This window comes from Nannospalax galili, unplaced genomic scaffold (assembly GCF_000622305.1).
Source record: "Nannospalax galili isolate Female #2095 unplaced genomic scaffold, S.galili_v1.0 scaffold236, whole genome shotgun sequence".
Classification (NCBI taxonomy): Eukaryota; Metazoa; Chordata; class Mammalia; order Rodentia; family Spalacidae; genus Nannospalax; species Nannospalax galili.
Window position 1 is genome coordinate 819,831 of NW_008338710.1, and position 14,646 is coordinate 834,476.

The window sequence follows — 14,646 nt, forward strand, 5'->3', positions numbered from 1 at the left end:
CTCCTCCTAAGCCCATGTGACCCCTGAGGAACAGATCCTCAACTGACCTTAAAAGTAAAAATAAATTGTTTTATCTGGGCCAACTGTAGCATCTTAGACACCCAAAAGGAAAGTATAACCAAAGATTAATGGGGTCAGTATAATTTTTAAGAGTCCATATGTCAGCTAAAGGCTACATAACAAGAAACAATGCCAGACAGAAGATACTGTCCTTTGAGTTATTGGCTAAGGTGGTACAAGAGACTCCCAGACAGTAGCCCAGCATAGAGCTGAGAAAATGAACAGCAGACCCCAATCTTATTTAAAGGAATATTGACAACTGATTGCTACTAGATGAGGAACAGCTGATCTTCCTTAAACAAGTCTCTCTAGATAGGCTGACTAGATTCAGCAGACAGACAAGCACTGGAGAATGGCTGGGGGTGTCGACAACACAGAGGACAGTAACAGGGATGACAGAGTATGTGGGCTCCAGTATGTGGGAGGGGGGAGGCTATGGGAGGGTGCCATTTGGGAAGTGGGTATATAGATGAATAAGACTGTGTGGGATGATCTGTATGATATACACAAAGAAAAATCAACAAATTTTTTAAAAAGACATATTTGAGGAGGAAGCATAATTTATATTCATACTCAGGTACTAAGGATCTGAGTGTAACTGACTGTGACTAGTAATAATCAGATACATAGAGATTAAAGACACATGTCCAAACATCTAAGTGCTAGTAGCATTAAAAATGTAGGAAACAGCATATCTTAAAATGAAATGGAGATCTTCTTTAATGGGTAAAAACTCATTCAATTTTGTATCTTACAGGGTTTATACTGAGTTCAATATTATATAACTGTATTAATTCAACTGTGAAACTAAAAATTTACAGCCACTTTTGAAAGAGATGTATCCTTACTCTGGAGTGTGTTACTTATGTTAAAGCTGTAATGAAATGTTTCTTCTAACCATGTGGCTATTAATTTTTTTTAAAAAAACTTAAAAATAACAATTCTCCAAAGCATAAAAATTTGCTCCTTAATAATCAGTAGGTGTGAAAAACATTACCATTGAAATCTACCTGATGACTTTATAACCATGCTCAGATGCCAAGGAGCTCAAACAGTAATCAACTGTGACTAGTAATAATGATATATATAGAGATTAAAACTCATGTGCAAACATCTTAGTGTTAATTGCATTAAAAATGAATTTTTCTGTATGAAACTATGTATTTTAATAATGAAATGGAGATCTTCTTTAAAGGGTAAAAACTCATTCAATTTTATGTCTTATAAGGGTTATACTGAGTTCAATATTGTATAACTGTAATAATTCAACTGTAAACCTAAAAATTTACAGCCAATTTTGAAAGATATGCATCTTAGCTCTGGAAATTGTTATTGAATATGTCAATGCTATTGTAACGAAATGCTTCCTCTAAGTATGTGGTTATTAAATAAATAATTTTAAAAAGAAATACTTGCTGGATTTTGAGGTTTTTAAGGTGCATGACAAAGAAGGAATGGGCTGGAGGAGCCTCCTCCTAGCTTGATTATCAGGCACTCCTCAGGCCCCAGTGCATTAGGATCAACACTAGCTCAGAATTTCAGCCCCCAAGGCCTTCATGGCTGTGGGATTCCCCTGTCATTTTGCCCCTGGTGGATCAGGCCTGTTGTGGCTTATGTGTTGAAGGCCTGCTCCTCAGCTGCTGGTGCTGTTTAGGAAAGTTCTGGAAATTGGAGGAGGTAATGCCTTATTGAGGGAACGTTGTTGAAGTGATTCTTGTCCTGAGCCCCTTACTTTTCTCTCTTTGCTTCCTGGCTGTCATTGAGTGAGTGATTTGGCTCTGCCCCACACTCTTGCCATCAGGAACTTTTGCCTCTTCATAATCCCACAGCAATGGGGCAGCTGGCCATGGCTGATTCTGTGAAGCTAATTAGCAAGAATAAAAAGGTGAACCCTTTTATTTGGTCTCAGGTATTGCCACAGGGATTAAAGGGCTAAGACAAGGCCTCACACAAAAGACATCTGGGCCCCTAAAAGACAATCAGAGCGACTCAGCCTGAGAGTACCAACCTTACAGAGGCCAGCACTCCCAGCCAGGCACATTACAAGGATTTAGCTCCCCAGTACTCTGCTCTGACCACCAGAAGAAGGGAACAATGGAAGGCAAAGGATGACTTTGAACCACTCAAGGAAGCAGAACTGAGAGATGAAGGGTCCATAAAACTAGACAAAAGGTCTTAAATCTCATGCACTTCTTACCAAAACGTAAGACATTAAATAAGTAAGCACCCTAATGACTCTGGGGACCTGTTGAGAACCTTGCCACTCTGCAACACTATGGAAACTTTCATTCTGTGTTCCATCTAAATCATGAACAATTGGACTCGATTAACAAGTATCTGAAGCTGGAGAGATTGCAGCCTATTTTTCTGCAGAGCTTTTGCTCTGTTTTCTAATAGCATTGTGTACAAGTTTTATCACCTTTACCAGAAGTGGAGGGGGCCTGAAACGAATGCCTTCCACCTCCGGTTCTGACGTTAGCTTTGAAATCATGGGAATTCTCCCTGAAATTCTTTCTCCTCACCTGTATTTGAGGGGGAAGAGATGAAAAGTGGTAACTCTACGTCATCTCCCAACAGCAACCTGTCTCTGTTTGTATGACATCAGGGCTATGTGGTTTTTCTTTTGTGGAGAGAAAGCATGCAGCCAGCCCATCTTTCGTCTGACTCTGTGAATACAGCTACTGCATTGTCTGGAAGCCGTGGTGGGGTTCCTATTCCTCCTGCCTCCGAAGATTAATCATCCTGATAACGGATGGGGAGATATTGTAGAAAGTGCCCAACAGTTTCTAGGAGTACAGCAATTAGGAGTACAACAGTTAGCGGGAAACATCACCAGGATGGGGAATTTCTTCCCAAATGTTCCTATGAGAACTGGGAAGTCTGAGTGGGAAAAATAAGCTTTTGTTAGTCCTACAAATGAGACTCTCATAGAGGTTTGGAGTGTGGCAGCTCAGTGTGAACTCCTGGATGAAAGGGATTGGGTCTCTACCCTGAACTGTGAGATGGAATCCAGTGCAGGAGCACACACAACACTTGAGACAGAGACTAGACAATACAGAGGCTAGGGATTCAACTCAGCATGGAAACAAGCTCGAGCACCTGTTCTGTGTTATTTTCTGGTATAGGGGCTAAAGAAGTCCCAATTTCTTTGCCTTTGAAAATGAAAATATCAAAGAATTTCTAGGAGGTTGAAGTAACTAACACTTGTGAAAAAATTTTAAAATATTTTATTATTTATTTTTTATTTTATGTCTATGAGTGTACTGCCTGCATGTATGTAAGTACACCCGTGTCATGCAATGTCCACAGAGGTCAGAAGAAGGCATGGATTTCCTTGTAATTGTAGTTATGAACAGTTATTAGCTGTTATGTGGGTGCTGGGAATTGAACCCGGGTCCTCTGCAAGAGCAGCCAGTGCTCTTAACTACTGAGTCATCTCTCCAGCCTCAAACTTGTGAAATTTTTAGCAGAGTAAACTTTGGCATAGTAAACTTATTCTTAAGCATTAACTAGAATCACTACTATTATATTACACATCTCTTTCTTAGGAAACACTAAGAGGCCAGCTAGAAAAGAAATGTTAAACCTCGGCCAAAAAGCAGGCTTGAGACTGTCACACATCTGCTAGTGATACTTTTGTGTCCTGTTCAATAGGAGAGGGAAAGACGTGTGACATGATGATACAGTTAAGAAACATCTATATTCTGTTTGTAATGCGACAGAATGTTTATTTTCAACTATCTGTCAAGGATGACAACTTAAGAGGCCATATTTACTGTAAATATGCTTAAAGTGCTTTTGAAAAATTACCGTGAAAAGTAAACTATAAGCCGCTAAAGTATGCATGTTTTCCTCCTCTGCAGACAGACCCAGCTTTTAATGAGACATTCACAAGTCATTCCACAACTATTCCTTGAAGGCTTTCTGCATGCAAAGTGGTACTCCACACAGTTGGGATGTAGTTCTTAACAGTTCCTTAGGTATTTAAAAACACATAGAAGAGAGGAGTTCAATGACTTACAGCACCTTGAAAGAATAAATGTTTGAGGAGAGGGAAATGATTTCAGCATTGCCATCACGACCTTAATTGGAGCATCATACATTGAACATGTGTGAAGAATTACCACACTCTACCCCATAAATGTATATAGTTGCTATGTGTCGATCTTTAAATGAGACCATTAAAAGTCCTGGTGATATAGAATTTAAGTGTATTAAATGACTATGCTATTAAAAAAGCATCCATGTAACTCTTACTGTCACTGTGTTCACTGTCTGAAAAGTGACCAATTTATAGTGTAAATATATAGATAGAATTAATTATGTGATGCTTATGAAGTTTGGGTAAATACTAAGTACAATGAAGAGAAATGAAACAAGGTAAGAGCAAGTGGTAATGGGCAGTTGCTCTCTCCCATTTAGGAGGAGGTCAAAGAAGGTCTGTCTGGGCTAGAGAGATGACTCAGTAATTAAGAGTGCTGGTTGCTCTTGCAGAAAACCTAGGTTCAATTCCCAGCACCCACAAAGCAGCTAACAGCAGTCGGTAACTCTTTAACTCCAGTTCTAGGGGATCCAACACCCTCTTCTGGCCTCCATGGGCATTGCATAACATGTGTGCTCTAATATTCATGCAGACAAAACACATAAAGTAAAAATAATTAAATAAATAAATTTAACAAAAGGTCTGTCTGATGAAATGACATTTGAGCAGAGAGATTAACAGTGAGGAAGGGAGCCAGGCAGATATGTGAAGCTTAAATATTTCCATTGAGGGAACTAGTAAATACAAAAACCAAATCCTGGGCCTGGAGAGATGGCTCAACAGTTAAGAGCACTGACTGCTCTTGCAGAGGACCCAGGTTCGATTCCCAGCACCCATGTGGTGGCTATGAACCATCCTTAACTCCAGTTCCAGGGGAATCCGAAGCCCTCTTCTGACCTCCATGGCATTGCATGACACGGGTGCACTCACATACATGCAGACAATACACTCATACACATAAAATAAAAAAATAAAAAAATAAAATATTTTTTAAAAACCCTGTGGCAGAATGTGGCCTGCAGTATTGAAGGAACAATAAGATTGAATATAGTGATAGTAAGTGGAGACAAGGGTTATTTTCAAAAAAAATAATATCCTTATTGGAGTGACACCAGCCAGCCAGAACAGACACTATCTATAAGCAACCAGGAAGCTGTATCTATACATGTCTGCAGGTATCAGCTGTGGTAAGAAGTGAGATTAAGGGATTTATGGAGGGCAGATCATGTGAGACCAGCATGTTATCTCACCAGAATTATTAGAGCTCCATAAGCCAACTATATCCACAAAGGACAGGAATTAGCCTGTTTCTGTACAGAGTGTATTCATTACTCAACTCTATTTTTAAAAGGTTCCACAAAGGCAGTACCAATTCTCACCCCCAATCACACACAATCAGTGCCTTCTCTCCACTCTCATCAGTACGTACTGTTTCTGATAATCACACTATCCTAACAGATGTGAGGTGATGCCTCATTGTGGTTTTGATTTGACTTCCCTGATGATCAGACTACACACACACACACACACACACACACACACACACACACACACACACACCTTATCACCTCTCTCTCTCTGAAAAACCCTGACAGACCACACACACCCACCCACCCACACACACACACACACACACACACACACACACACACACACACACACACACACACACACACACTCCAGAAATTCAACACTTCACTGAGTACCCTCATACCTGTGGAGATTTACCTGCCTCTTCCACAGACTCACCGCCTGGGAACTAAAACAGAACAGGATACATGCCATAGTGGTTTGGTACTTCAAGGAAGTAGCTAGAAAAGTTGCCCCAAAACTCAAGAATAAGTCTCATACTAAGAGACAGAAGAGCTTATTTCCTTGTGACCTGGATATAGACAGAGACTACTCAGGTGACAGAGGGTGGAGTCGGTCTTGCTTCCTGGGTATTACAACTTGTCATCAAATGCTTCTTATAGCCCCAGAAGGATTTCCTGCCACATCCCACAATCAAAGTTTCTAAGATATCTCTTACCAATTCTTTGAGAGGGCAACAAAATGTGGGAGCCCATTAAAAAGTTAATAGGACAAGACTCACCACACATTATGAGTGCCAGGGACAGCAGCAGTAGAAGCTATAAGCTTGATGGGAACCATCACTATCCTAGGTGAATGCCACCTGGGACAACATGCAGACCAACTATACATCTGTGGTGCCTGCTCCATCAAGTACCACAGAGGTTTCATGGCACAGCATCACAGCTAAGCTCCTGAGGCTCTTTGTGTATAATTAAATTAGTTCAACTGATGGCATACAGGTCACATGCACCCTGGCATAGCAAAGAATGCAATCCAACAGAGAATCAAATTCTAACAAAATGTTGTGAGATTGTTAGATGATTATTTTTGTAATTCAGTTGCATGATTCTGAGTATGAGCTTCGTACATGACAACACTGTGTCACAATGTCAAAGGATGGACACCCCATCAGAACCTGCCACCATGACAGAAATGTGCAGCCCTTGAAGAGGACACATGTCCACATGTTGTATGACAGGTAATGAAAAGCCATCCTGGCTCTTTCTTGCTCATCCTACATCTGTTCACAGTTTGTGATAACATGGATGAAATTGTCCAGGAGTTTCCCTGTTCCATTCTAATCAGGGAGCATGGACATCAGGAATGATATGGGTCTCGGCTCTGGATCTGAAAGAGCTCCCAGTATCTGGGCCTTGCCACAGTGTAGCAGTGTGACTGCCTTAATTTCTCTGAGCCTTGATTTCTTCTTCTTTGAAATGGGACTAATAATAGTATTTGACTTTTAATGTTCCTATGATGATTAATGAGATGTGGCAAGCATTTAACACTGTCTTGGCACATAATTGGTTGATGTCATCTGTTATCATGGAAGTAAAATTACTGAGATGGGGGAAGAGCAGAGTGAGAGGAAACAGGAGGAGGAGTAAGGGAGGGAGAAATATTCAGTCCCTTAAAGTTTTTAAAGTTAGAGAAATGATTTACAGATGAATGAATGGTAGACAGGAATGGTCTCTGAATTACAGAAGAAGGAAACATGATTGAAAGATGTTAACACCACAGCTTCAGAGGACAATTGGGGCAATTGGCTATTGCCTTCTCATTCCCCGGCATTGACAGGGTACTTGTAAACAGTGAGATAAATCATACTTTCTGAGCATCTCTGAACAGAGGTAGCAAATACTAAAAGAACTAGGATGTTTGTGATAGTTAGTAAGGTGCAGAATCCAGTCTTGAGCAGTGAATAGCTGCTCCATTCATTCCATATTGAACCAGCCACTCAAACCAAGGGAGATTTAGTACTAGAGTCCTTTAATCCGTCCATCTGATCCCAATTTGAGCAGTTAACGGTTAGCTTAGCTTAGTGCTTGGATGAATTCAGATGGATGATGTTTTAAAGTCAGACCCTTCCTACATAATAGGAAAATGTAAGGAATTTGAGAGGATTTCTGCAAGTAAAATAACTAAAATATCCCTCAGATGTCCCTAGGTTTTCAGAAGAACTTACCTTACTTTTGGTGGATGTGTGATTTCCATCATGTCTTTCCCTTCGTGAAATGATATTTGTTATCTCCTTCCTTCTAAAGTTATTCTGTTTATGATTTTGATTTTTTGTAATCAGTTGACCTTTTTTCCTAAATAGGTTGGTTTATTTTTGTGTGTGTGTGTGTGTGTGTAGCCAGTAAGCTTGGTGTTCTGAAGCTTTTTGCCCAAGGACATTGAATATATTTATATCTGGATGTGTCCATATGTCAAACAGATATATCAATCTGTACTTGAAAGCCATTGAAGGTATAGACCACTGTGAAATTCTCTGCTCCATAAAATCAAATTAAAAAAAAATGCTCCTGACACATCACCAGACATTTCAAAACCTCAAAAGTGATGGGCTGGAGAAATAGCTTAGAGGTTAAGAGAATGTGTTGTTCTTGCAGAAGACCTGAATTCAGTTCTGAACACCCATGTCAGGCAGCTCACAACTGCCTGTAACTACAGCTCCAGGGAGTCCAACACCTTCTGACTTCAGAGGCACATACACATACTCACATACAACACAGACACACATACATTCATATAATCAAAAATAAAACCCTTTTAAAAACAGAGTAAGAAGAGGAACCTTAAGGACAGATTTACTCAAAAAAGATAAAAAATGAAATGTTAAAACTGAGATTTTGGCTGGGCGTGGTGGTGCATGCCTTTAATCCCAGCACTTGGGAGGCAGAGGCAGGCGGATCTCTGTGAGTTCAAGGCCAGCCTGGTCTACATAGTGAGTTCCAGGCCAGCTGGGGCTACAGGGAGACCCTGTCTCAAAAAGACCAAAAAAAAAAAAAAAAACCCAAAAACTGAGGTTTTTATCCGATTAGATAAAATAAAAAACAGCATCTGCACTTTTTTACTAACTTGTTTTTATTCCACATACATATGTAAATTCCACTTAAGTTTTATAAAGAGACTATCATATTTATAGGGGAATAGTACATATTTTTAGTGTTTTAATAGCATAATACCATTTTCTAGTCAAAATGTCATCTACAAAACAAATAAATAATTTTGCCTTCAGCATACTTTTCCACTGTAGAGCTGTGTTATCAAACTATAACTGAATGGCACTTAGTACTTAATATGGAGGGCTGAATGAACCATGAAGCAGGTGTCCCAGCCATTAGCCACTTAAATTATCATAAATTTCAACAGTTTTAAAAAAGCAGATTATAAGAAAATCTTATTGTATCTCAGGCCCAACCTCAAACAATTCTATGACTTGACGTTTAAATGTTTTTAACCCCACCCCAAATAAGGTAGGGAAGAAGGAATAGGTTGTGATGATAATGAGAATCTTGCATAATTATTTTAAGAAAAGGCCTGAAGATTGAGATATGACATGTAGTCATGTCACTAACAGCAAGGATATGTTCTGACAGGAATCACTAGATGAATTTGTCAGTGTATGAAAATCAGAGTGTGACTAACACAAACCAAGATGACTATAGTGTCTCTAAGCCACGAGTTCTTTTGGAACCAGCAGCATATATGCAGTCTGTCATTGTCCAAAACATAATTGTATTAGTCCATTTAGTTTACTGTCACTTTAATAAATACTTAAAGTTAGATAATATATGAAGAAAAATGGGTTATTTCACTCACAGCTTTGGAGGATCAAAGCTCCAAAGCATTGTGCTGGCTCTGGGAAGTCCCATCCCTCATTACATCACATCATGGAAGGAGCATGTGAGAGATGGCATGATCACATTCTGAGACAGAAGTCATAGCATATAACTCATTCTGGCAAAAACTAATTCAGAATCTTAAAGGAACTACCGTTATCCCTTCCAAGAGCCATGCTCCCCTGCAATCCCTGATGATCTTCCACAATGCCCCACCTCTTAAAGATCTCACCTTCTCTTCACATGGTCACACTGAAGACCAGCTTTCCAAAATATGAACTATTGATGGGCAAATGATATCCAAACAATGGCAGCCTGTTACCTGGCACATGATTATATCTCTAATAAAGTAACATACAGGTGAATCTTACAACCTGCTGAGGTTTAGTGGGTCTGGTGCTACATAGTCTCTATGTAAAGACATGTAGAATTATGAGATTAATGCCCAGGAACTTATAGTACTATTGCTGGCATTCATATCTGCAAGGCTAAAAAGCTAATTAGCAAAACCATTGATGAAAAATAAAAAATTGTTTGCACTAGTTTCTTGTTGTGTATAACTAGTTACCAAAAATTCAATGGCTTACAATAACATGAATATATTACCTTATGGAGACTAGAACTCTAAACTGAGGTTCACTAGGCTAATGTAAAGACCATAGTAGGTTTGCCTTCTCTTTGGAAGATCTAGAATAGAATCTGTGCTGCTGCCTTATCTGCCTTCAGTACTCTGCCTGCATTGCACAGCTCACGTCTGCTCCTGCTTCCTCAGTCTTCAAAACCAGTCAATAACATCCTTCATATCTCTGCCTGGGAACTCTGTTCACACTGTCAGTCTCCCCTGGTTCTTCTGTCATGAGTATGTCTCCTGCTCTCACTCTGACAATGTTATCTGTCTCTTGCTAGGTCACATATGATTATATTAGATTCCCCAGATAATGCAGAATACTTTCTATATATAAATATCTCTAACTTAATCCGATATGCATATCAGGTGACATTCAGGGTCTAGAGATAAGGATATGGCCATTATTGAGGTTGCCACAACACTGGAGTCTTTGATAAAAGAAAGGAATAAACTTTTTCAACCGCGGACTCAAGATTTTTCTCAGCTCAGTTTTCCTCAGCTTCCTTCCCTACAAGACTTCTAAGATCATCCTCTGTGGTCACAGTCCCCGTTTTCCCGCCTCTGTTCATAAAATCTCACTTTTCAGAATTCTACCTCAACTTCAAAGCCAGTATCAAAGAATGTGTTTTCATTCAGTGATTCTGACATTCTCAAGGGTGTCTAAGCTTTTGACATCGCAATATGATGCTGTTGCCTACCAATATATTGAGTCACATTTGTAGCTAGCCTGGTACATACATAGCCTTCAGGAGTCCTGAAGTCAGGTTGGACATACCTGTTTGCTTGCAGGTGATGGAAACCCAAATTACACTCTGTTAAACAAGGACTTTGAGCTACTGATAACTCAAGAAATTGAATGGTATAAGGACAGGGTAGTGCAGACATGACCTCAGAAATAGCTAAGGTTAGATACTTGAAGAGGCTCAGGATTGTTTGTTTCTTTGAGAATGTCTACCAGGTGCTCTCAGATAAGTTGTTTGGCAGAAGTGGATGTGGGCAGCCAGAAAGAAAAAGGAGCTTTGTCCTTCAAGTAGAGCTTGAAGGAACTTTGAGAGAAAATACTTTGGCCTAGGTGAGTTCACATGTCCAACCGTTAGACAAGTCATCATGGCCAGGTGATGACTGATGGCATATGGAAGCTAGAGGTGGGAAATAGAAAGCAACTCTTGATGGGAAGGAAAAACTGTCACACAGGAAAAAACTTTTCTGTAGACACCAACTAGTGTGACTTTCAAACCAAAATATTTGTATTCTTTTTCATTTATATTATTGTTAATTGTGCCATATTTATTTGAATTTCCCTCCTTTTCTTTGGTGATATTGATCATATTGTACTTTGTTTTATTATACAGGTGTACAGAGTTCCTAAAGAAACTCTTACATCTATTTTTGCCTCACTGTTCCCACCCAGCACCTTGTACTTTGCAGTACTAGTAGTAAAATGTACAGTGAATGTGTTAAATTTGGTTGAAAAGAATATTTTAGTGCAAGAGCTATCTCAAGGCAGCTCAAGGTTAATTAAAATAAGTGCTAAAAATTCAGAGAAATTAAGTGTATTATCACGTTTAATGAGATGAAAAAATTTTATAGGTTAAGCTAGGACTTGAGATACAGTAGAATTTAAGTAGAAAGGAGAGACAGCTGCAGTAATGATCTGTTATAATCATGGGGCAACAACGGAAAAAAAGGAAACAGAAAACTGTAGACTTTGGTAGCAAAACTTCGTACTAAAATCTCTTCTATGACTTTATTACTAGAAGTCATAAATATTTCATGTTCACATTAATTAAAAATTGTCATAGCAGAATAGTACATGCCCATATTTTTCAATGATTCATTCAGTCATTCATTCACTTAATTACTTATTGGAGTTTACTATGATTGTTTATGCAAATTAAGGGATATGACTCATATTGAAGAACTTCCTGATTTAAAGAAGTGGAAGTAAAAAGCTGAGGGAGGAGAAGGCTGAGGCAGAACTGGCAGAAAGCAACAGCAGGACTCTAGCCAACTAGGAGCCCAGAGCTTGTAGGAATGCATTCAAACCTGTTAGGACACAAGAGGCAGCTTTCCCATCACACAGACCTTGAAGAGCTCTATACATTTTTGAAGTGCCCCTTTTCTGGGCTTGGTAGCATCTATGTCAAGGCTATGGTCCTTAAATTGACAACTTCACTTAAGAATGCAACTTTTCACAACCTTTATAAGGCTGAAATTATGGTCTGTAAATTGGAAATAATGAAAATGCCATTCAGAGTCCTGAAATGTCTCTTGGCGTTAATGTATTCTTTAAAAACAAACAAAACTGTCAGTACTTGCTGTGTGCCAAGAAATAATACCAATTCATATTAGGACAACATAATTAAAAACAGTAATTGATGCAATTATAACACTATTAAGTAGACTCTGCCTCCAGGAACATCATATCCGATGAGGGAAACAGACACAGACACAGAGCTGGATGTGACTCGAACTGTGAAGGTGATTTGACCCTGCTGTTGAGGAATCCCTGCTCCTGCCTCCAGTCCTCATTCTCCAACTATAATCCTCTCCTTTTCTACCACTCTCCTTACCAGCACTGGTGGCTTATGGGAATCCTCTTTACAGGGAATATTGGTTTGTATTTGAAAAAAAAAATCCCATGTGCTCCTTCTCAACCCAGAAGCACCTAAATACCCTCTTCAACCTATGTGAGAAATTCTGAACTCTCGGGTCGGATATGCCCAACCTTTCATACTTGCACCATGTACTGATATTTGCAGTCTTCTTTCTACTCTACCTCCACAGGCTCCCTCTAATTAAGCCTCTACATTTCCTTTTCCCCCTCTAAAGTGTTCTCTTTACTTGCTACTCATGAAAACCTGTAGTTTTTTCTCAGGTTTCTGACATCTACTTCCTGCTAGAATCCATCCTGAATAACCTATGGAAATTACTGCCTAAGTATTGACAGTTAAACATCAGTCTTTCAATTGATTTTTTTTCTGTATATTTCATGCTTGTGTCTTGTTTCCAAATTCATTGACTAATAAGGAACTAGGACCCCGATGTAGTCATTTATAGATTCTCAGCACCATGGATAGTGCTCTGCCAGCATGAGTCAATATATGCAGCGCTATCGGCAGCATGGCTAGAATGTTGATGAGACAATTACACATGCAGATTGAAATATGGCACCTTTGTGCAGTAAGATCACTTATTGGCATTGGGGATGTGCCTTGTAATTGCTGAGAACCTTAAAAAGCTATCTTGCATTATGTATAGGGGAATAAAGTTATCATGTAGAAATGGATGCTTTAAGAAAATTACTGTGGTATCTATACACATGGAATGATAAAGTGCGTGGGACTGGAGGCCGAAAGAGAAACTACAAGGCAGGTACAGTGAATCAGGCATTAAGAGGTAACCATCTTTGCCACTTGTCAGCACCTCCACTTATGGGAGCGAAGCCAACGCCCGGCTCAGAGCAGCGGCTGCTGAGGTCTCTGGCCAATATCGCTTCCACCTATCCACAAGCATGGGGGAATATCTTTGCAAACCTCTTCAAAAGCCTTTTTGGCAAAAAAAAAAAAAAAAAAAAAAATGTGCATTCTCATGGTGGGCCTGGACGCTGAAGGGAAGACAACAGTTCTATACAAATTGAAGCCGGGTGAAATTGTGACCACCATCCCCATCATTGGTTTCAACGTGGAGACCGTCAATTACAAGAACATCAGCTTCACCATGTAGGACGCGGGTGGCCATGAACATCAGCTTCACCATGTAGGACTCTCTGGCATCACTCCTTCCAGAATACTCAAGGCTTGATCTTCATAGGGCGTGTGGATGAGGACCATGAGGAGCTCATGAGAATGTTGGCTGTGGATGAGCTCCGGGATGTTGCTCTGGTGTTTGCCAACAAGCAGGACCTTCCCAATGCCATGAATGCGGCCGAAATCACAGACAAATCTGAGGCTGCACTATCTATACCACAGGAACTGGTACATTCAGGCCATCAGCGGGTGGCCAAGAACATCAGCTTCACCATGTAGGACTCTCTGGCATCACTCCTTCCAGAATACTCAAGGCTTGATCTTCACAGGGCGTGTGGATGAGGACCATAAGGAGCTCATGAGAATGTTGGCTGTGGATGAGCTCCGGGCCACCTGTGCCACCAGCGGGGATGGGCTCTATGAAGGACTAGACTGGCTGCCCAATCAGCTCTGGAACCAGAAGTGAACCAGACCCCACCCCCCCACTTCCTCTTCTCCACCCTCCACTTTCCTCTCATGTGGCAAATGTGAGACTCTGGTCCCGAGTGCCAGAAGCTGTCTCCATGGGTTGGCCACAGTGTGCATCATACCCGTGCTGTGCATGTGCAGATGCAGCCTGCAGCCAAGTTTTTATTTAATGTGAATAGTTTCTGTTTCCACTGAGGCAGTTTCTGGTACTTCTGGTACTTCTATGCAATATTACTTTTTTATTGTAAAAAGAGAATCAACTCACTGTCAGTACTGAGAAGGGATTTGGTGTCAAGGCACCTGGCCTCCAGGAGCCATTTGGCTGTAGACTGGTGTTAGGATCCATTTGGTGGTTGGTTTTTAACCCAAACTCAGTGCATTTTTTTAAAATAGTTAAAATACAAGACAAGAACACTTGAACACACAGAAGGGTGACTATGCCTAGTATAGGTTTTGCAGTAACAGCCTGAATGCTAGTCCATTGGATTGGCTGTTCCTATG

The 14,646-nt window shown here is 40.1% G+C and overlaps 1 protein-coding gene and 1 pseudogene across 1 annotated transcript in view; both read left to right on the forward strand.

Moving 5' to 3' along the window:
• Positions 1 to 14,646, forward strand: part of Nwd2 (NACHT and WD repeat domain containing 2) — a 175,224-nt gene that overhangs the window by 19,927 nt on the left and 140,651 nt on the right. The gene's annotated exons all lie outside the window — the stretch shown is intronic.
• Positions 12,359 to 14,143, forward strand: LOC103734348 (annotated as a pseudogene).